The sequence below is a fragment of the Macaca thibetana genome, chromosome 1 (genome assembly GCF_024542745.1).
Source record: "Macaca thibetana thibetana isolate TM-01 chromosome 1, ASM2454274v1, whole genome shotgun sequence".
NCBI lineage: Eukaryota > Metazoa > Chordata > Mammalia > Primates > Cercopithecidae > Macaca > Macaca thibetana.
The window spans coordinates 122,993,257-123,013,869 of record NC_065578.1 but is presented as its reverse complement, the minus strand read 5'-3'; the positions used below and the strand labels follow the sequence as shown (position 1 = coordinate 123,013,869).

General features: G+C 45.9%; 1 long non-coding RNA gene across 1 annotated transcript; it reads left to right on the top strand.

The window, feature by feature from the left end:
- The first annotated feature begins 6,775 nt into the window (after positions 1-6,775).
- On the top strand, positions 6,776-19,856 carry LOC126932836 (uncharacterized). Its single transcript, XR_007718339.1, has 2 exons — positions 6,776-7,246; positions 19,079-19,856. It is a non-coding gene; the product is annotated as an uncharacterized LOC126932836 (long non-coding RNA).
- Positions 19,857-20,613: the final 757 nt, after the last annotated feature.

Genomic DNA, 20,613 nt, shown 5'->3' with positions numbered 1-20,613 from the left:
TAAAAAATACCAAAAAACTAGCCGGGCGAGGTGGCGGGCGCCTGTAGTCCCAGCTACTCGGGAGGCTGAGGCAGGAGAATGGCGTAAACCCAGGAGGCGGAGCTTGCAGTGAGCTGAGATCCCGCCACTGCACTCCAGCCTGGGCGACAGAGCGAGACTCCGTCTCAAAAAAAAAAAAAAAAAAAAAAAAAAAAAAAACATGGTTCCGTCTGGGTGTGATGGCTCACATCTGTAATCCCAGCACTTTGGAACGTGAAGGTGGGTGAATGGCCTGATGTCAGGAGTTGGAGACCAGCCTGACCAACATGGTGAAACCCTGTCTGTACTAAAAATACAAAATTAGCCAGAAGTGGTGGGTGCCTGTAATCCCAGCTACTTGGGAGGCTGAGGCACGATAATTGCTTGAACCTGGGAGGCATAGGTTGCAGTGAGCCGAGATTGCACCATTGCACTCCAGCCTGGGCAACAAGGCGAAACTCCGTCTCAAAAAAAAAATAAAACATGGTTCCTGCCCTCAAGGAGTTTACAGCCTATAGAGGGATATAATAAAAACAAATAGACAAGGAATTGGAAGGGATTGGTGCTAAGACAGGGATAAACACAAAATGCTCTAGAAGCACAGAGTGGGGGAACCTACTCAATTTGAGAAGGTGGGGAAGGACAGGAAAATCCTCTCAGAAAATAGCTTCTAAGCTGAGATCTGATTAAGTGGAAGAATTTATTCAGGTAAAGGGGTTAGATCGGGAAAGAGGTCTTCTGGGTGGAAAGAACTACGTAAAGTTATTCAGAGTTATTACATTCTGCAAACTGGGACTAATTCAGAGTAACTGTAGTGAGCATCCAAGGGGCAAGGCCAAGCTGGGCATAGTGGCAGGTACCTGTAATCCCAGTTACTGAGGAGGCTGAGGCAGGAGAATCGCTTGAATCTGGGAGGCGGAAGTTGCAGTGGGCCGAGTTAGCACCATTGCATTCCAGCCTGGGCGACAAAGTGAGATTCTGTCTCAAAAAATAATAATAAATGAAGTATCAATGGTGAAGTTTGAAGTAACTCAGGTGAAGTAACACCTAAGTGGAAATTCCATACTCCACTCAGTAAACCATTATCATGGGCTAGTTGAATTGTAAGACACTTTATTATGTTGCTACAATATTTCAGGTGAGAGATGGTTAGGAACCAAGGAAAGTGATGACAGTGGGTATAAAGAAGAGTAGACAGGGCTGGGCACGGTGGCTTATGCCTGTAATCCCAGCACTTTGGGAGACTGAGGTAGGCGGGGATCACCTGAGGTTGGGAATTCAAGACCAGCCTGGCCAACATGATGAAACCCCGTCTCTACTAAAAATAGTAAAAATTAGCTGGGCGTGGTGGCGGGTGCCTGTAATCCCAGCTACTACTCAGGAGGCTGAGACAGGAGAATCACTTATCGCAGGGGGCGGAGGTTGCAGTGAGCCAAGATCGCACCATTGCACTCCAGCCTGGGCTACAAGAGCAAGACTCCATCTCAACAAAAAACCCAAAAACCAAATACAAAAGAAAAAGGACTTGAGTATCCATTTGATTTGGCAGTTAGTAACCTTTTTGAGACCAATTTCAGTGGATTTGTAGAGGCGAAATCTGGCTTGTAGAACTAAGTAATGTGGAGAGGTTTTGTGGTTGTTTTAGGATGGCAGCAATGGAGGTATATTTATTGAAACAGTGAAAGGAATAAGTAAAACCTGGAGCTCATTAGAGAAAGATAGCCAAAAAGCAGGGTTCTGAAGAGAAAGGAGATGAAATGAGCACAGGTGGATATCGTTTAGTTACATGGTCTACTTCTGCAGACATTTGCTGAGCACTTACCATGTGCCAGCCGTGTGGGGTTAGCCTAGTTGGGAAGCCAACTGAGGAAGAAAGTGGTCTCAGGTAGGACTATATATGCCTCATCCTGCTGGAGACTCAAGGTGAAAATATAACAACAGTAAACTCCCAGCTGTTTGTTATTGACCGGGGCTAGGTAATTTATAGGAGTCCTTGTCTGACAGTTTTAGTCAGACTTGTAAAGTAGGATGTTAGAGAGGTGGGAGTGTAAAAAGTATAAACATAAAAGGACATAGAAGAGAGGAGGGGCTAGGCCCAATGACTCAGGCCTGTAATCCTGACAGTCTGGGTGGCTGAGGCAGGGGGATTGCTTGAGTCCAGGAGTTCAAGACCAGCCTGGACAACATGGTAAGAACTCATCTCTACAAAAAATGAAATTAGCCAGGCGTGGTGGCACACGCCTATAGTCCCAGCTACTTGGGAGGGTGAGGTAGGAAGATCTTGACCCAGGAGTTCAAGACTGCAGTGCACAATTACCATGCTTGTGAATGGCCATTGCACTCCAGCCTGGGCAACATAACCAAACCCCATCTCTTTAAAAAGGTGGGAAGGGGGTAATTAGGAAGCAAGCAATGTTGAGGTTCTAATAGATTGGTATCATAAACATGTGCCAATCCATATCTTTGTGCTATTTTCTCTAGAAGCACCTAGCTCCCTGGGCACAAGAGCAGGGAAGACATTATTGTTTAGATCCTGGGTCGTGATTTGTAGATGGATAAAGTATACTAAGAAGGAAGCAAGGGGATGAAAGTGCTGGTGAAAGATTGTGTAAGGAATCTCTCTGATTATGGCTAGATAAGAAAATAGGCTAAGGAAGGGGTGATAAACTGGTCAAGCCAGGCGCAGTGGCCCACACTTGTAATCCCAGCATTTTGGGAGGCTGGGGTTGGTGGATCACGAGGTCAGGAGTTTGAGACCAGCCTGGCCAACATAGTGAAACTCTCTCTCTACTAAAAATACAAAAAATGATCTGGGTGTGGTGGTATTCGCCTGTAATCCCAGCTACCAGGGAGGCTGAGGCAGGAGAATGTCTTGAACCTGGGAGGCGGAGGTTGCAGTGAGGCAGGATTGCGCCATTGCACTCCAGCCTGGGTAACAAGAGCAAAACCCTGTCTCAAAAAAAAAAAAAAAAAAAACTCTGGTCAAGAGAATTATTTGTTTCTTTCTTTATTATTTATCTATTTTTAAGAGAACCCTTTATAAAGTCAAAGAGCAGATGATTTAGAAGCAGAAATGATTAACCTGGAAGTTCAGCACATTGTAGCAAGAATATAAAATTTTAGATTGGAGCCAAGTGGTGGCTCATGCCTGTAATCCGAGCACTTTGGGAGGGGAAGATTGCTTGTGCCCAGGAGTTCGAGACCAGCCTGGGCAACAAAATGAGACCCCATCTCTACAAAAAAATTAAAAAATTAGCCATGCATGATGGCATGCGCCTGTGGTCCCAGCTACATGGGAGGCTGAGGCGGGAGGATAGTCTGAGTCCAGAAAGTGAAGGCTGAAAATGAGCTGTGTTTGCACTACTACACTCCAGCCTGGGCAACAGAGTGAGACTCTGTGTATAAATAAATAAAACTAAGGGAGTTTCTTCACATCCAGCTGTGAAAGTAGTTTGCTAACGTATCTGGAGTTTTGCTGTTATCTTTTGTTAAAAATCAACTTGCCGGGGTGAGGTGGCTCACGCCTATAATGCCATCACTTTGGGAGGCTGAGGTGGGAGGATCACTTGAGTACAGGAGTTTGAGACCAGCCTGGGCAATGTAGGGACACCCTGTATGAAAAATTTAAAAAAAAATTAGCCAGGCGTGTTGTGTGCCTGTAGTTCCAGCAATGGGAGGCTGAGGTGGGAGCATCAATTGGGCACAGGAGGTTGAGGCTGTAGTGAGCTGTGATTATACCATTGCACTCCAGCCTGGGCAACAGAGCAAGACCCTGTCTCAATAAATAAAATAAAGTAGCATCAAATTGATACATATCCTAGAGTAGTTACCTTTTTTTTTTCTCTGAGCTCCAACAGGAAACAATAGTATTTACATTTTTAACTGAAGACAAAACTCTGCATAGGAGAAATTCAAACATCAGACATATGAGGGTGTTTTTTGGCAGAGGCAACTTACTGTCAATAAAGTCACCCCTGGTGAATGCCACCTGCTCACATGTACAAAAGAAAAGTCATATAGTGATCATGAGTCCTGGTTTGACCTTAAGGTCCACGTCTGAAGTGTCGTTTACGATTAGGGAAGTCTGAGTCATCCTTAGGCTTCCTCTATTGCATTTGAGTCATTTCCTTTTCTACAGACCCAAACTGTACAGCCCAGGATATTTCTTAAAAGAAATATCCAGGCCGGGCGCGGTGGCTCAAGCCTGTAATCCCAGCACTTTGGGAGGCTGAGACGGGCGGATCACGAGGTCAGGATATCGAGACCATCCTGGCTAACACGGTGAAACCCCGTCTCTACTAAAAAATCCAAAAAACTAGCCGGGCGAGGTGGCGGGCGCCTGTAGTCCCAGCTACTCGGGAGGCTGAGGCAGGAGAATGGCGTGAACCCGGTAGGCGGAGCTTGCAGTGAGCCAAGATCTGGCCACTGCACTCCAGCCTGGGCGACAGAGCGAGACTCCGTCTCAAAAAAAAAAAAAAAAAAAAAAAAAAAAAAAAAAAAAAAAAAAAAAAAAGATCCAAAAGTACAGAGTTTTGGAACTAAAGGGACATTTGAGATCATTGAGTTCAGTATACTCGTTTTACAAATGGTGAAACTGGCCGGGCACGGTGGCTCAAGCCTGTAATCCCAGCACTTTGGGAGGCCGAGACGGGCGGATCACGAGGTCAGGAGATCGAGACCATCGTGGCGAACACAGTGAAACCCCGTCTCTACTAAAAAATACAAAAAACTAGCCGGGCGCGGTGGCGGGCGCCTGTAGTCCCAGCTACTCGGGAGTCTGAGGCAGGAGAATGGCATGAACCCGGGAGGCGGAGCTTGCAGTGAGCTGAGATCCGGCCACTGCACTCCAGCCTGGGCGACAGAGCGAGACTCCGTCTCAAAAAAAAAAAACAAACAAACAAAAAAAACAAATGGTGAAACTAAGGCCAAGAGGAGCATGTCCTTGGCCTGATTGCACAGCCTCTGTTGGGCAATTTTGCCTATATCAAGAAGGGTATAGGAAAATATCCTATTCTCTAGAACCACCTGATTTCACAGCAAATCTGGATTCTGGCTTGAATTTATTTCTGTCAGAAGTAAACTAAAAATATTTGGTGTGAAAGTCTGAGAGGGACTCAGGCCCCAGGGGAACAAGCAGGCATCTGTGGTATATCCCCCTCAAATGGTTTTTTGTTTGTTTTAGACAGAGTTTTGCTCTTGTTTCCCAGGCTGGAGTGCAGTGGTGCAATCTTGGCTCACTGCAACCTCTGCCTCCTGGATTCAAGCCGTTCTCCTGCCTCAGTCTCCCGGGTAGCCACCACACCCGGCTAATTTTTTGTATTTTTAGTAGAGACAGGGTTTCATCATGTTGGCCAGGCTGTTCTTGAACTCCTGATCTCAGGTGATCCACCCGCCTTGGCCTCCAAAGTGTTGGGATTACAGGTGTGAGCCACCAGGCTCGGCCCCCCTCAAATGGTTTTATCTGTCACACTGGTGCCCCTGCAATGGACAAAGGAGACGTTTCCTGTAGGACCAGCATCTCTGTACTCAGGTTTTTCAGTCTTGGAACTGCTGACATTTGGGCCAAGTAATTCTTTGTTGCAGGGACTGTCCTGTGCATTTCAGGATGTTTAACAGCATCTTTGTCCTTTACCCATTAGTTGCTTAATCAGAACAATCAGAAAAGTCTGGGCCCAGACATTGCCAGTTGCCCCCTGGAGTTGCCTGGTTGAGAATCACTGTGCTGACTTAAGAAAGGGGCTCTTGTTGTAATCCCAGCACTTTGGGAGGCTGAGGTGGGCGGATCACAAGGTCAGGAGATCGAGACCATCCTGGTTAACACAGTGAAACCCCGTCTCTACTAAAAATACAAAAGTTAGCTGGGTGTGGTGGCGGGCATCTGTAGTCCCAGCTACTCGGGAGGCTGAGGCAGGAGAATGGCCTGAACCCGGGAGGCGGAGCTTGCAGTAAGTGGAGATCGCACCACTGCACTCTAGCCTGGGCAACAGAGAGAGGCTCTGTCTCAAAAAATAAATAAATAAAAGGTGGGGGTGCTCTTGTAACTCGGGTTTGGGCCCGTTTAGTCCTCATGGCAGTATCTATACTTATTCCTGCATCCCCATGCCTAGCTGCCTTTTTCTCACCTTTCTTTCTGAGGCTACCACACCTTTATCAGATGAGATCCTCCAACCTCTTTTTACCCTCAGTATCTCCAAAAGTGCCACCTGGGTTGAAAATGAGAAGCAAAAGCATCTACCCTTCCCCCTCTTGCACCAAGGGTGTCCCTTATTAGATAGGAATTTACATAATTGGTAAAAATAAGATATCATGGGCTGGCCACAGTGGCTCACACCTGTAATGCCAGCATTTTGAGAGGCTGAGGCAGGAGGAATTCTTGAGCCCAGGAGTTTGAGACCAGGCTGGGCAATATAGTGAGACCTTGTCTCTACAAAAATTTTTTTTTTTTTTTTTTTTTTTTTTTTTTTTTTTTGAGGCGGAGTCTCGCTCTGTCACCCAGGCTGGAGTGCTGTGGCCGGATCTCAGCTCACTGCAAGCTCCGCCTTCCGGGTTCACGCCATTCTCCTGCCTCAGCCTCCTGAGTAGCTGGGACTACAGGCGCCCGCCACCTCACCCGGCTAGTTTTTTTGTATTTTTTAGTAGAGACAGGGTTTCACCATGTTAGCCAGGATGGTCTCGATATCCTGACCTCGTGATCCGCCCGTCTCGGCCTCCCAAAGTGCTGGGATTACAGGCTTGAGCCACCGCGCCCGGCCTACAAAAAATTTTAAAATTAACTGAGAGTGGTGGCCGGCGCCTGTAGTCCCAGCTACTCAGGAGGCTGAGGCAAGAGGATTGCTTGAACTTGGGAGGAGGAGGCTGCAGTAAGCCAAGATCACACCACTGCCCTCCAGCCTGGGTGACAGAGCCAGACTCTGTCTCCAAAACAAAAGACAAAGTGCGTACAAGGCTCAGCTCTTAACTATGACTGCTATAAATCAAGGAAAGACCCCTTCCTTGAGGGTGTGCTGGGAGAGGGGGATAGATGAGAGCATACCAAGAGAATCTGCCTTTTTTGCGCAATTTCCCCTTGACTCAGCGGTCACACTTCCCTTCCCCAGCCCACACTTGTCCTCACCAGTGCCTGTATTTAGAAATGCAAGCCGGTGTTGTCATAGAAAAACAGAAACCAGATGGTTGCTATGGAGATTTGTTTAAATACACCTAGAACATGGCCCAGACTCTGGCAGTGGTGAGTAGCAATTCTTACTAGGACCTGCATTTTTCTTCCTCTTAATTTGCTATTTCCCCAGCCTTTTCTATTCTTGCTACATTTTCATGCTTCTCACTCCTGCTCCCAAATGCCACTTCCCACCTACCAGTACTGTTCTTAAACATCTCCTGTGTCTCAGGAAGTCACTGTTTAAGAACAGACTTATTTACCCTTTTGAGCCTTAGTCCCTTAATCTGTAATATGGGAATAATCTGTAATATGGGAATAATGACATTAAAAACTTTATATGGGGCCAGGTGCAGTGGCTCAAGCATGTATCCCAGCACTTTGGGAGACCAAGGCAGGTGGATCACTTGAGTTCAGGAGTTCAAGACCAGCTTGACCAATGTAGTGAAAACCTGTCTCTACTAAAAATATAAAAATTAGCTGGACATGGTGGTGCACACCTGTAATCCCAGCTACTTGAGAGGCTGAGGCAGGAGAATTGCTTGAACCCGGGAGGCAGAGGTTGCAGTGAGCTGAGATTGTGCCACTGCACCCCAGCTTGGGCAACAGAGCGAGACTGTCTAAAAAAAAAAACCTTGTATGGGCTGGGCTGGGCATGGTGCCTCATGCCCACAATCACAATCCCAGCATTTTGGGAGGCCAAGATGGGAGGATCACTTGAGCCCAGAAGTTTGAGACCAGCCTAGGCCACAAAGACAGACCCCATCTCTACAAAAAAAAAAAAAAAAAAAAAAACTTAAAAATTAGCCAGGTGTGGTGGCACACACTTGTGGTCCCAGCTGTACCAGAGGCTGAAGCAGGAGGATCCCTTGAGCCCAGGAGGTCAAGGTTGCAGTGAGCCATGTCTACACCACTGCACTCCAGCCTAGGCAACAGCCTGTCCCAAAAACGAAACTAAAAATCTTATATGCTTTTGTTAGAATTTAAAAAGAGGGGCTGGGCAGGGTGGCTCACGCCTGTAATCCCAGCACTTTGGGAGGCCGAGGCAAGTGGATTACTTGAGGTCAGGAGTTCGAGACCAGGCTGACCAACATGGTAAAACCCCGTCTCTACTAAAAAATACAAAAATCAGCCTAGCGTGGTGGTGGGCACCTGTAATCCCAGCTATTCAGGAGGCTGAGGCAGAAGAATTGCTTGATCCTGGGAGGCAGAGGTTGTGGTGAGCCAAGATCATGCCACTGCACTCCAGCCTGGGCAACAGAATGAGACTGTCTCAAAAAGAAACTTCTATCATGGCTGGCAAAGTAGATAATAAATGGAATTTGGTTTTATGCTAAAATAAAATCCTAGAGCCAGGTGTGGAGGCAAGTGCCTATAATCCCAGCTACTCGGAGGCTGAGGCAGGAGGATTCGTTGAGCCCAGGAGTTCAAGACCAGCCTGGGCAACATAATAAGACCTCATCTCAAAAAAAATAATAATAAAAATAAAAATCCTACTCTAGGGCACCTGGGAACCAACCAGTGGGTACCTTTGGAAATCCTGGTTTATGCTTCCTCTCAGACAGTGGGAAAAGCTATTGTGGGAGTTTCCCCTGCCATGTAGACTGATGGAAGAGCAGAATTGTGGAGGAGCAGGATTGCTTTGTTTTGTCTTTGTTGTACTCAGCTGGAAAGCTGTTTAAGGAAAGAATCTGGTCATATGACCTCCTTTCTGCAATTGGAAATGAACGCCACAGGGAACAGAAGATGTAAGACACAGAATCATCCTTGCCTGGCTAAAATGGAAGAGGATAAAGGAAGCAGAGTACTTTCCGGGCTTTTGGCTTTTATTACCCTCCTCTGACAGACCCCTGTCCAAGAGGCTGGCTGTGTTGTTGTGCCAGGCTAGAGCTTGTTCCTATTATAAAATCTGTGTGTGATGTCTGTTGAGTTTTTTGGAAAACAAAAAACTTATATTTAAAATACAAGGTATTAGAGGGCAGATAATTCCACCCTTGGAAATAAGAAAGAGTTTCTTTTTTTCAGCTTGAATGTACTGTACAGCTGTGTTTCTGCGGTAGGTCTCAGCTCTTAGTGAGGAACCAGAAAAAGGAAAACATTACCCACTTTGCATTTCACTTCTGTTCTTTTCCTGTGAGACAGATATTACTATCCTATTTTTACAGGTTAAAAAGCACAGATCAGGCCGGGCGCGGTGGCTCACGTCTGTAATCCCAGCACTTTGGGAGGCCAAGGTGGGCGGATCACGAGGTCAGGAGATCGAGACCATCCTGGCTAACACAGTGAAACCCCGTCTCTACTAAAAATACAAAAAATTAGCCGGGCGTGGTGGCGGGCGCCTGTAGTCCTAGCTGCTCGGAGGCTGAGGCAGGAGAATGGCATGAACCCAGGAGGCGGAGCTTGCAGTGAGCCGAGATGGTGCCACTGCACTCCAGCCTGGGCGACAAAGCGAGACTCTGTCTCAAAAAAAAAAAAAAAAAAAAAACACACAGATCAATTGAAAAAGAACTGGATGGATAACTACTAAACTGAGAATTGTTACAACCAGGCACACTAGCTCACGCCTGTATTCCCAACACTTTGGGAAGCTGAGGCGGGTGGATCACGAGGTCAGGAGATCGAGACCATTCTGGCCAACATGGTGAAACTCCGTCTTTACTAAAAATACAAAAATTATCTGGGTGTGGTGGCGCATGCCTTAATCCCAGCTACTCGGGAGGCTGAGGCACGAGAATCGCTTGAACCCAGGAGGCGGAGGTTGCAGGGAGCTGAGATCGCACCACTGCACTCCAGCCTGGCAACAGAGCGAGAAAAAAAAAAAGAAAGAATTGTGGTTACTTCCAGAAGAGAATTAGGGGAATGAGATTGGAAGTGGTAATCATAGGAACTTTAGTGCCATCTATATTTTCCTTTTTTCCAAGGAAAATATTCATGTATTAATTGTTTAATTAAAAATTAAATTTTAAGCTTTGTGCAGTGGCAGTATCATAGCCATTGAGATTTGTCCAAGGTACAATTATTGCTAACTGAAAATGTTTCGGGCCAGGCGTGGTGGCTCATGCCTATAATCCCAGCACTTTGGGAGGCCGAGGCAGGTGGATCACGAGGTCAGGAGATGGAGACCATCCTGGCTAACACTGTGAAACTTCATCTCTACTAAAAATACAAAAATTAGCTGGGCATGGTGGCAGGCTCCTGTAGTCCCAGCTACTCAGGAGGATGAGGCAGGAGAATTGTGTGAACTCGGGAGGCGGAGCTTGCAGTGAGCCAAGATTGCGCCACTGCACTCCAGCCTGGGCGACAGAGTGAGACTCTGTCTCAAAAAAAAAAAAAAAAAAGTTTCGAACCAGGCACGGTGGTTCATGCCTGTAATCCCAATACTTTGGGAGGCCAAGGTGGGTGGATCACCTGAGGTCAGGACTTCGAGACCAGCACAGCCAACATGGAGAAACCCCATCTACTAAAAGTACAGAAAGTAGCCGGGTGTGGTGGCACACTACTGTAATCTCAGCTAGTCGGGAGGCTGAGGCAGGAGAATCACTTGAACCTGGGAGGTGAAGGTTGCAGTGAGTCAAGATTGCACCACTGCACTCTAGCGACAGAGTAAGACTCCAGAGTTGAGACTCTGTCAAAAAAAAAAAAAGAAAAGAAAAGAAAAGAAAAGGTTTCTGTTGGCCAGGCACAGTGACTCACACCTGTTATCCCAGCACTTTGGGAGGCCAAGGCAGCCAGATCACTTGAGTCTAGGAGTTTTGAAACCAGCTTGGGCAACATAGAGAGACCCCGTCTTTACAAAACTTTAGCCAGACATGGTGGCACGTGGCGTGGAAGGATCACTTGAGCCTGTGAAGTCGAGGTTGTCGTGAACTGTGATCTTGCCACTGCACTCCAGCCTGGGTGATAGAGTGAGCCCCTGTCTCAAAAAAAAAAAAAAAAAAAAAAAAAAGAATTTTCACATATCCCACTGTGATGACTTACAATATAGTTGACATTAGCAATTTTTGACAGTCTCTACAGAAACTGACTAAAAAAAAAAATTAAATTTCAAGCTGGGCATGGTGGCTCATACCTGTAATCCCAGCACTTTGGGAGGCCAAGGCGGGTAGATCACCTGAGGTCAGGAGTTCGAGACCAGCCTGGCCAACATGGCGAAACCTTGTCTCTACTAAAAATACAAAAATTAGCTGGATGGTGACGCATGCCTGTAATCCCGGCTACTTGGGAGGCTGAGAATCACTTGAACCCAGGAGGCAGGAGGTTGCAGTGAGCTGAGATCGCGCCATTGCACGTTAGGCTGGGTAACAAAAGTGAAACTCCATCTCAAAAAAAAAAAAATTAAATTTCAAATTAAAAGGTAAGGCTATTTTATAATTTTTTTTTTTTTTTTTTAATTTGAGACAGAGTCTCGCTCTATCACCCAGGCTACAGTGCAGTAGTGCAATCTTGGTCCACTGCAACCTCCACATCCCGGGTTCAAACGATTCTCCTACCTTTGCCTCCCAAGTAGCTGGGATTATGGGCACCCGCAATCACACCTGGCTTATTTTTGTATTTTTAGTAGAGATAGAGTTTCACCATGTTCGCCAGGCTGGTCTCAAACTCCTGACCTCAAGTGATCTGCCCGTCTCGGCCTCCCACAGGCATGAGCCACGGCACCTGGCCCTATTTTATAAAACTGTAATGAAACTCAGAAAAGATCATTCATCTAAGATCACTTGATAAATGACAGACTCCAAAGCCCATGGCTACTTGACCAAATCACTTTGCTCTGTGTACATCGTTATAGAGAACTAGGTTTGGAGCCAAGAGGGACTCCTGATTTATCCCTCTCATGGGCAGTAGGTTTGTTCTAGTGGGCCCTTGGCCTTAGCTTGGTTTTCTTTATCAGTAAAGGAGAGTGTGACCAGATCATGCCATACCAACTTGATGGCCTAGGCCTAGAGCTTGCCTTGTGAGGTGTGACTAAATCACATAACCTCAGATAAGGAATGAGGGAAGATTTAAAGCAGGATTGATAAAGGAGATTATGTTTTACACTTAACAAAATCTTAAACTGGATGTTTCAGCTGGGGTATCAAGATCTAATAGATTTGAAACTCCAAAGGGAGACAGCAGATGGAAATGCAGTATTTGAAAGGAAGTTACCAAGAACAGTTGCACAACTCTTGAACCCCCTCACCCATTTCAAGAGTATAAAAAGTGAAGACAGAAGGCCAGATGCAGTGGCTCACCCCTGTAATCCTAGCACTTTGGGAGCCTGAGGCAGGAGGATCACTTCAGGCCAGTTCAAGACCAACCTGGGCAACATGGTGAGACCTTGTCTCCACAAAAAAAATTTAAAAATTGGCCGGGCGCGGTGGCTCACGCCTGTAATCCCAGCACTTTGGGAGGCCGAGGCGGGCGGATCACAAGGTCAGGAGATCGAGACCACGGTGAAACCCCGTCTCTACTAAAAATACAAAAAATTAGCCGGGCGCGGTGGCGGGCGCCTGTAGTCCCAGCTACTCAGGAGGCTGAGGCAGGAGAATGGCGTAAACCCAGGAGGCGGAGCTTGCAGTGAGCCGAGATCGCGCCACTGCACTCCAGCCTGGGCGACAGAGCGAGACTCCGTCTCAAAAAAAAAAAAAAAAAAAAAAAAAAAAAAAAAAATTACGCTGGGTGCGGTGGCTCTCGCCTGTAATCCCAGCACTTTGGGAGGTCGAGGCGGGCAGATCACAAGGTCAAGAGATTGAGACCATCCTGGCCAACATGGTGAAACCCTGTCTCTACTAAAAATACAAAAAATTAGCTGGGCGTGGTGGCATGTGCCTGTAGTCCCAGCTACTTGGGAGGCTGAGGCAGGAAAATCACTTGAATCTGGGAGGTAGAGAGATTGCAGTGAGCGCTGAGATCGCGCCACTGTACTCCAGCCTGGTGACAGAGCGAGACTCCATCTCAAAATAAAAATAAAAATAAAAAAAATTTGTTTTAAAAAATTAAAAAGCCAGGGGCAGAGGCTCATGCCTGTAATCCCAGCACTTTGTGAGGCTGAGGCGGGCAAATCACTTGAGGTCAGGAGTTCAAGATCAGCCTGGCCAAATGGTGAAACTCTGTTTCTACTAAAAATACAAAATTAGCAGGGTGTGGTGACAGGCGCCCTGTAATCCCAGCTACTCTGGAGGCTGAGGCAGGAGAATCACTTGAACTCGGGAGGTGGAGGTTGCAGTGAGCTGAGATCACACCAGTATACTCCAGCCTGGGAGACAGAGCAAGAATAATCCATCTAAAAAAAAAAAAATTAGCCAGGCATGGTGGTGCATGCCTGTAGTCCCAGCTACTACTCAGGAGACTGAGGCAGGAGGATCACATGAGTTTGAGGCTGCCAGGAGTTTGAGGCTGCCGTGAGCCATCATCATCCCACTGCACTTCAGCCTGGGCCACAGAGTGAGACCCTGTCTCAAAGAAACAACAAAAAAGTGGAGATTGGGTTTACAAAATGGCTTTCTTTGGAGAGAGCTACTACCATTCTGTGAGCCCTATTCAATCCCAAAGAGAAGAGGTGGGGAATGGCCAGGCAAGGTGGCTGACACCTGTAATCCCAGCACTGTGGGAAGCCGAGGTGGGTGGGTCACCTGAGGTCAAGAGTTTGAGACTAGTCTGGCTAACATGGTGAAAACCCATCTCTACTAAAAATACAAAAAATTAGCCAGGCATGGTGACGGGTGTCTGTAGTTCTGGCTACTTGGGAGACTGAGGCAGGAGAAACACTTGAACCCGGGAGGTGGAGGTTGCACTGAGCTGAGATCGTGCCACTGCACTCCATCCTGGGCAACGAGAGCAAAACGCCGTCTCCAAAAAAAAAAAAAAAAAAAGGTGAGGAGTAATTCTGTCTTCTCAATCCTAAAGTGGCTTCAAGACCACTGAAACATTTTGTATTTGTCCTTGTATCCAAGGATAATCATTAGACTGTGTATGACTCACAGTAGAGGAATTTCAAGGCAAAGACAGAGCCTGAGGTAACAAAGTAGAGAGTCACATCCTGGAAGTCGCCACACTGGCTTCTGATAAAGGGTCACATATACATGAATCCTGTGGACCATGTGTGGAGCCAGTTTAAATCCTACTCAAGAGAACTGTCTGGATGCATAGTGGGGCTCTTCATGTGGAAAAGACCACTGGAAAACAAAAGGATAGTGAGAGAGTGGTGGCCATAGAAATGGAATACATCACCTCACTTCAGGAAGTTGCCACTGCCTTTGGAAAGCGCCCCCAGGGAAGCCTCTGATGGAGACATACAAATGCTTATGAGATAATTCTTAACATCAGCCAGGCCTAGACAGCATGAAGCCGCTAATAACCCTCCTTCTTCATTCTGCCCCATTCCTAGAAATATCAGTGTAGCAAAAGGAGAGAAGCCAACTACCCCTCTTTCACAGAGGCGAGCTGGCTGGCTCTGTTGACCCTAGCTGTGGGGTAGAGAGATTCTTACCGGTGATGAAAGCTCATGTGTTAATATATTTCTGAACCGAGAGTATGTTTTGCTACTTAAAGTGTTTGCAAAGACTGTTACCTAAAGGTGATCCACATCCGAGGAAAACCTCACTGAAATAAATTGTGCAGAGACAGGGAAAAACAAATTAAACTTTAATTTTCATTACATTTCTTCAGTTGATACTGGTTAAGCATTCCAGTTATAGTCATCTTTGTATTCTCTGAGGCACTTAATTGGCACTCATGATATTGAGATTATTCCTTCCAGTTTGTAGTGTGCCAAAGTACCTTTTGGTTAATATCCTCTCTATAATAAAACAACTCAAAAGACAGTTTTAGGGACTTAAATTTCAATAAATCTGGTTGCTGCCAAGGAAACTTGAAATACATTGAAATAAAGTTAGTTGGAAGCTAACTGTAAGATCATCTAGCTCCAGGCCAGGCACGTGGCTCACCCTGTAATCCCATCACTCTGGCACGTGGCTCACCCTGTAATCCCATCACTTTGGCACACCGAGGTAAGCGGAGCTCTTGACCTTAGGAGTTAAGAGACCAGCCTGGGCAACATAGCAGAACCCTGTCTCTTAAAAAAAAAAAAATCTAGTTCCAACGAATGCTTCCTCAGTGAATCTTTTTCACAGTATCCCTGGAAAGTGAACATTTAGTCTCTTGAATAACTCCAGTGTCTTGAAATCTACTATCTTCACCCTCATGAAAACTTCAAGAGTTTGAGGACCACTTCTTTCTTTCTTTTTTTTTTTTTTTTTGAGACAGAGTCTCACTCTGTCGCCCAGGCTGGAGTGCAGTGGCCGGATCTCAGCTCACTGCAAGCTCCGCCTCCTGGGTTTACGCCATTCTCCTGCCTCAGCCTCCCGAGTAGCTGGGACTATAGGCGCTCGCCACCTCACCCGGCTAGCTTTTTGTATTTTATTTTATTTTTTTTAGTAGAGACGGGGTTTCACCGTGTTAGCCAGGATGGTCTCGATCTCCTGACCTCGTGATCCACCCGTCTCGGCCTCCCAAAGTGCTGGGATTACAGGCTTGAGCCACCGTGCCCGGCCAAGAATCACTTCTTTCTACAACAGCCTAAACATTCTCCCTCCCTTTAGCTAGTCCTCCTTGACATAGTGTGGACTCCTGGCATCACCTTGTCTACTCTCTGGATGAGTTCAAATGTGCCAATGTGCCTAACTTTGGTCCAGATGTGGCCTCACCAAGCCAAAAAGAACTAAGCCATTATCTGCTTGCTTGTAGACCTGGACCATAAGAGAGCCCAAGGCCCCCTTAGGTTTTCTTCACTACTTATGCTACTGACTCACATCAAACTGACACCTAAGCTGGACATGGTGGTGCACACCTGTAGTCTTAGCTACTCGAGAGGCTGAGGCAGAAGATAGCTTGAGCCCCAGGAGTCTGAAACCGGCCTGGGCAACATAGCAAGATGCCCATCTGACTACTAACAAACACCTACGGTGTTATGTTGGGGGTAAGGTAGGGTTGTTTTGATTTCATAATAATGCATTAATTTTATACAACATATAACAGATTAAAAACCAAAAAAAAAAAAAAAGGCTGGGCGTGGTGACTCATGCTTGTAATCCCAGCACTTTGGGAGGCCAAGGCAGGCGGATCACTTGAGGTCAGAAGTTTGAGACCAGCCTGGCTAACATGGTGAAACGCCGTCTCTACTAAAAAAAAAAAAAAAAAAAAAAAAAAAATTAGCTGGCCATGGTGGCAGGCACCTGTAATCCTAGCTACTCGGGAGGCTGAGGGGGAGAATTGCTTAAACCCAGGAGGCGGAGAGGTGGAGGTGCAGTGAGCTGAGATGACACCACTGCACTCCAGCCTGGGCGATAGAGTGAGACTCCTCAAAAACGACAAAAAAAAAAAAAAAAAAAAACTACAAACAAGGCCAAAGTCTTCCTTGCCGTTATTCCAAGTCCTGGTCCTTTCCTTCCAGAGATAAACACGGTTTAATTTTGATTAAATATCCTTCCAACCCTTTTTCTATGTATTTACATGTAGAAATATATGGGACTTTTTTTTTTTTATTGAGACGGGCCCGCTCTGTTGCCCAAGCTGGAGTATACTAGTGTGATCTCAGCTAACTGCACCCTCTGCCTCCCGATCAAGCAATCCTCCCACCTTGGTCTCCAGAGTAGCTGGGACTACAGCACATGCCACCACGCCTGGATAATTTTCGTATTTTTTTTGTAGAGACAGTTTTGCCATGTTGCCCAGGCTGATCTCGAATTCCTGGACTCAAGTGATCTGCCTGCCTTGGCCTCCCAAAGTACTGAGATTATAGGCATGAGCCAACATACCCGGCTAGTTATATGAGACTTTTAAAACATAAATGTACAGGGCATAGTGCCTCACACCTGTAATCCCAGCACTTTGGGAGGCTAAGGCAGGAAAATCACTTGAGGCCAGGAGTTTGACACCATCCTGGGTAACATAGTTTTGTGTCTACAAAAACTAAAAAATAGCCGGGTGTGGTGGCACACAGTTGTAGTCCCAGCTACAGGGAGACTGAGGTGGGAAGATTGCTTGAGCCCTGGAGGTCAAGGCTGCAATGAGCCATGATAGTGCCACTGGATTCCAGCCTGGACAATAGAGCCAGACCGGGTCTCAAAAAAAAAAAAAAAAAAAAAAAAAAAAGTATCACATGGTTTGTATTATTCCAGATCTTCTTTTTACACTTAACATGTTTCAGAGAACTTGCATCTCCATATATATAAAGCTGTCTCATTCATAAGAACTGCTATATTGTATCCTATAGTATGAATGTATTACAGCTTACTTAACCATTCTGTTGTTGGACATATAGATTGTTTCCAATTGTTTGCTATTACAATGTTTCAATGAAAATTATTTATGCCTCTTAGTGCTATATGGTAGTATTTCTCTAGGGTAAAATAAAAATAAAAAATATATATATAATATTATTTTATTTTAGACAAAGTTTTGCTCTTGTTGCCCAGGCTGGAGTGCAATGGCATGATCTCGGCTCATTGCTACCTCAACCTCCTGGGTTCAAGCGATTCTCCTGCCTCAGCCTCCCGAGTAACTGGGATTACAGGCGTGCAACACCACACCTGGCTAATTTTTTAATTTTTTGTAGAGATGGGGTTTCATCATGTTGGCCAGGCTGGTCTCAAACTCCTGACCTCAGGTAATCCACCCACCTCGGCCTCCCAGAGTGCTGGGATTACAGGCATGAGCCACTGTACCTGGAGTCTCTAGGGTAAATATTGAAAGTTGCTGGGTCACAGGGTATGCACGTTTAAAAATTTTTTTTTTAAGGGATGGAGTCTTGCTCTGTTGCCCAGGCTGGAGTACAGTGACACAATCTCGGCTCACTGCAACCTCCACCTCCTGGATTCAAGCGATTCTTCTGCCTCAGCCTCCCATGTAGCTGGGTCTACAGGTGCGTGTCACCATGCCCAGCTAATTTTTATATTTTTAGTGGAGACAGGGTTTCACCATATTGGCCAGGCTGTCTCAAATTCCTGACCTCGTGATCCGCCCTCGGCCTCCCAAAGTTCTGGGATTACAGGTGTCAGCTACCGCACCCAGCATTTAAAAATTTAATATGTACTTTTTGCAACCTAGAACTTATTGTTCAGTATGAGGTTTTTTTTTTTTTTTTTTTTTTTTTGTTTGTTTTTGTTTTTTTTTTTTTTTGAGACGGAGTCTCGCTCTGTCACCCAGGCTGCAGTGCAGTGGCCTGATCTCAGCTCACTGCAAGCTCCGCCTCCCGGGTTCACGCCATTCTCCTGCCTCAGCCTCCCGAGTAGCTGGGACTACAGGTGCCTGCCACCTCGCCCGGCTAAGTTTTTGTATTTTTAGTAGAGACGGGGGGGGTTTCACTGTGTTAGCCAGGATGGTCTCGATCTCCTGACCTCGTGATCCGCCCGTCTTGGCCTCCCAAAGTGCTGGGATTACAGGCTTGAGCCACCGCGCCCGGCCCAGTATGAGTTTTGATACATATAAGAAGGGATATTATGATACCTGAGACAGTTAACTAATGGGAGTATTGATAGCCGTAAAGGTTGGTTCCAGGCCAGGTGCAATGGCTCAAGCCTGCAATCCCCACACCGAGGTGGGAGTATTGCTTGAAACCAGGAGTTCAAGACCAGCCTGTGCAAGAAAATAACAAACACCTCATCTCCACAAAAATATAAAAATTAGCTGGTATTGGGGCATGTGCCTGTAGTTGTAGCTACTCAGGAAGGGGAGGCTGAGGCAAAAGGATTGAGCCCAGGAGTTGGAGGCTGCACTGAGCTTTGATGGCACCACTCTACTCCAGCCTGGGTAACAAAGACCTTGTCTCTTAATAAAAAAAGATTGATTCTAGGACTGTGGAATAGATGAACAGCATGGGATATGAGGGAAATCCTCAGCAGTATTAATTTTGCATTCCAATTTCAGGTTGACGGCACTTTGTTGGCTATCCATGGCTTTTTGTTTTAAAGGCTTTTATCTTGAGAACATGATGTCTGGAGTTAAAGGTATTGGCATATTCCACACATCTGTACTATTCTTGAGTGTGATCGCTTAAGGTGTCAAATTAAGAACCAGGCAGATCCCCACCACCTACACTATAAAGGACCCTAAAGTAAATTGGTTGAAGAAATTAGATCCCAAAGATTCTTGGTGAATTTTGAAGTCTTCATCAGTATATCCATATTAAAAGGAGCTGACAGGAAGCCAAAGTAATTATGCGCTGACAGGACAACTGGATCAGTTTCATTAAAAAGGCTAACTTGAAGATAAATCTTTTTACTCCAGCTCTTTAGAGGATCTGAAGTGACCTTGATGGACAGTGGAAGAAATCACAACATGGAATTCCTTGAATAAAAATGTATTGACTTTAAATAATTTGGTCTAATGTTACATATACACAATATAAAAACTATTTACGGCCAGGCACAGTGGCTCATGTCTGTAATCTCAGCACTTTGGGAGGCTGAGGCGGGCAGATCAGAAGGTCAAGAGATCGAAACCATCCTGGCCAACATAGTGAAACCCCGTCTCCACTACAAATACAAAATTAGCTGGCATGGTGGCGGGCGCCTGTAGTCCCAGCTACTTGGGAGACTGAGGCAGGAGAATCACTTGAACCCAGGAGGCAGAGGTTGCAGTGAGCCGAGATCATGGCATTGCACTCCAGCCTGGTGACAGAGCAAGAATCCATCTCAAAATAAACAACAAAAAAGAAAACCTCTTTACACTGTTAAAAAAAAAAATTGTAATATGTACTTACAGATTGCCCTAAATTGATTTAGATTCCCACCAACCTTGTAAGACTGCCATAAGCCATTTGCTCATACTTTCCTAATACTTGATATTAGATATGAGTGGTCATTTAATTTTTTTTTTTTTTTTAAGAGACAGAGTCTCACTCTGTCGCCCAGGCTGGAGTACAGTGGCATGATCTTGGCTCACTGCAACCTCCACCTCCTGGGTTCAAGCAATTCTCCTGCCTCAGTCTCCTGAGTAGCTGGGATTACAGGCATGCACCACCACGCCCAGCTAATTTTGTATTTTTAGTAGAGACAGGGTTTCTCCATGTTGGTCAGGCTGGTCTCAAACTCCCGACCTCAAGTGATCCACCCGCCTTGGCCTCCCACAGTGCTGGGATTACAGGCATGAGCCACCGCACCTGGCAACTTTATTTTTTTTTTTTTATCTTTGCACTGAACTTTGCATTTGACCCATTTAAACTGCATCTTAGCTGGGTGCAGTGGGGTATGCCTATAGTCCCAGCTACTTCAGATGCTAACATGAGAGGATCATCTGAGGCCAGGATTTAAGGCTGTAGTGTGCTATGAATGCACCTGTGAATAGCAGCTGTGCTCCAGCATATAGAGACCCTGTCTCTAAAAAATGAAAAAACAAAAGAGAAAAAAAACCCACCTCATTAGATTTGGTCCTGCCTGCCAAGATCTCTTTATATTCTGATT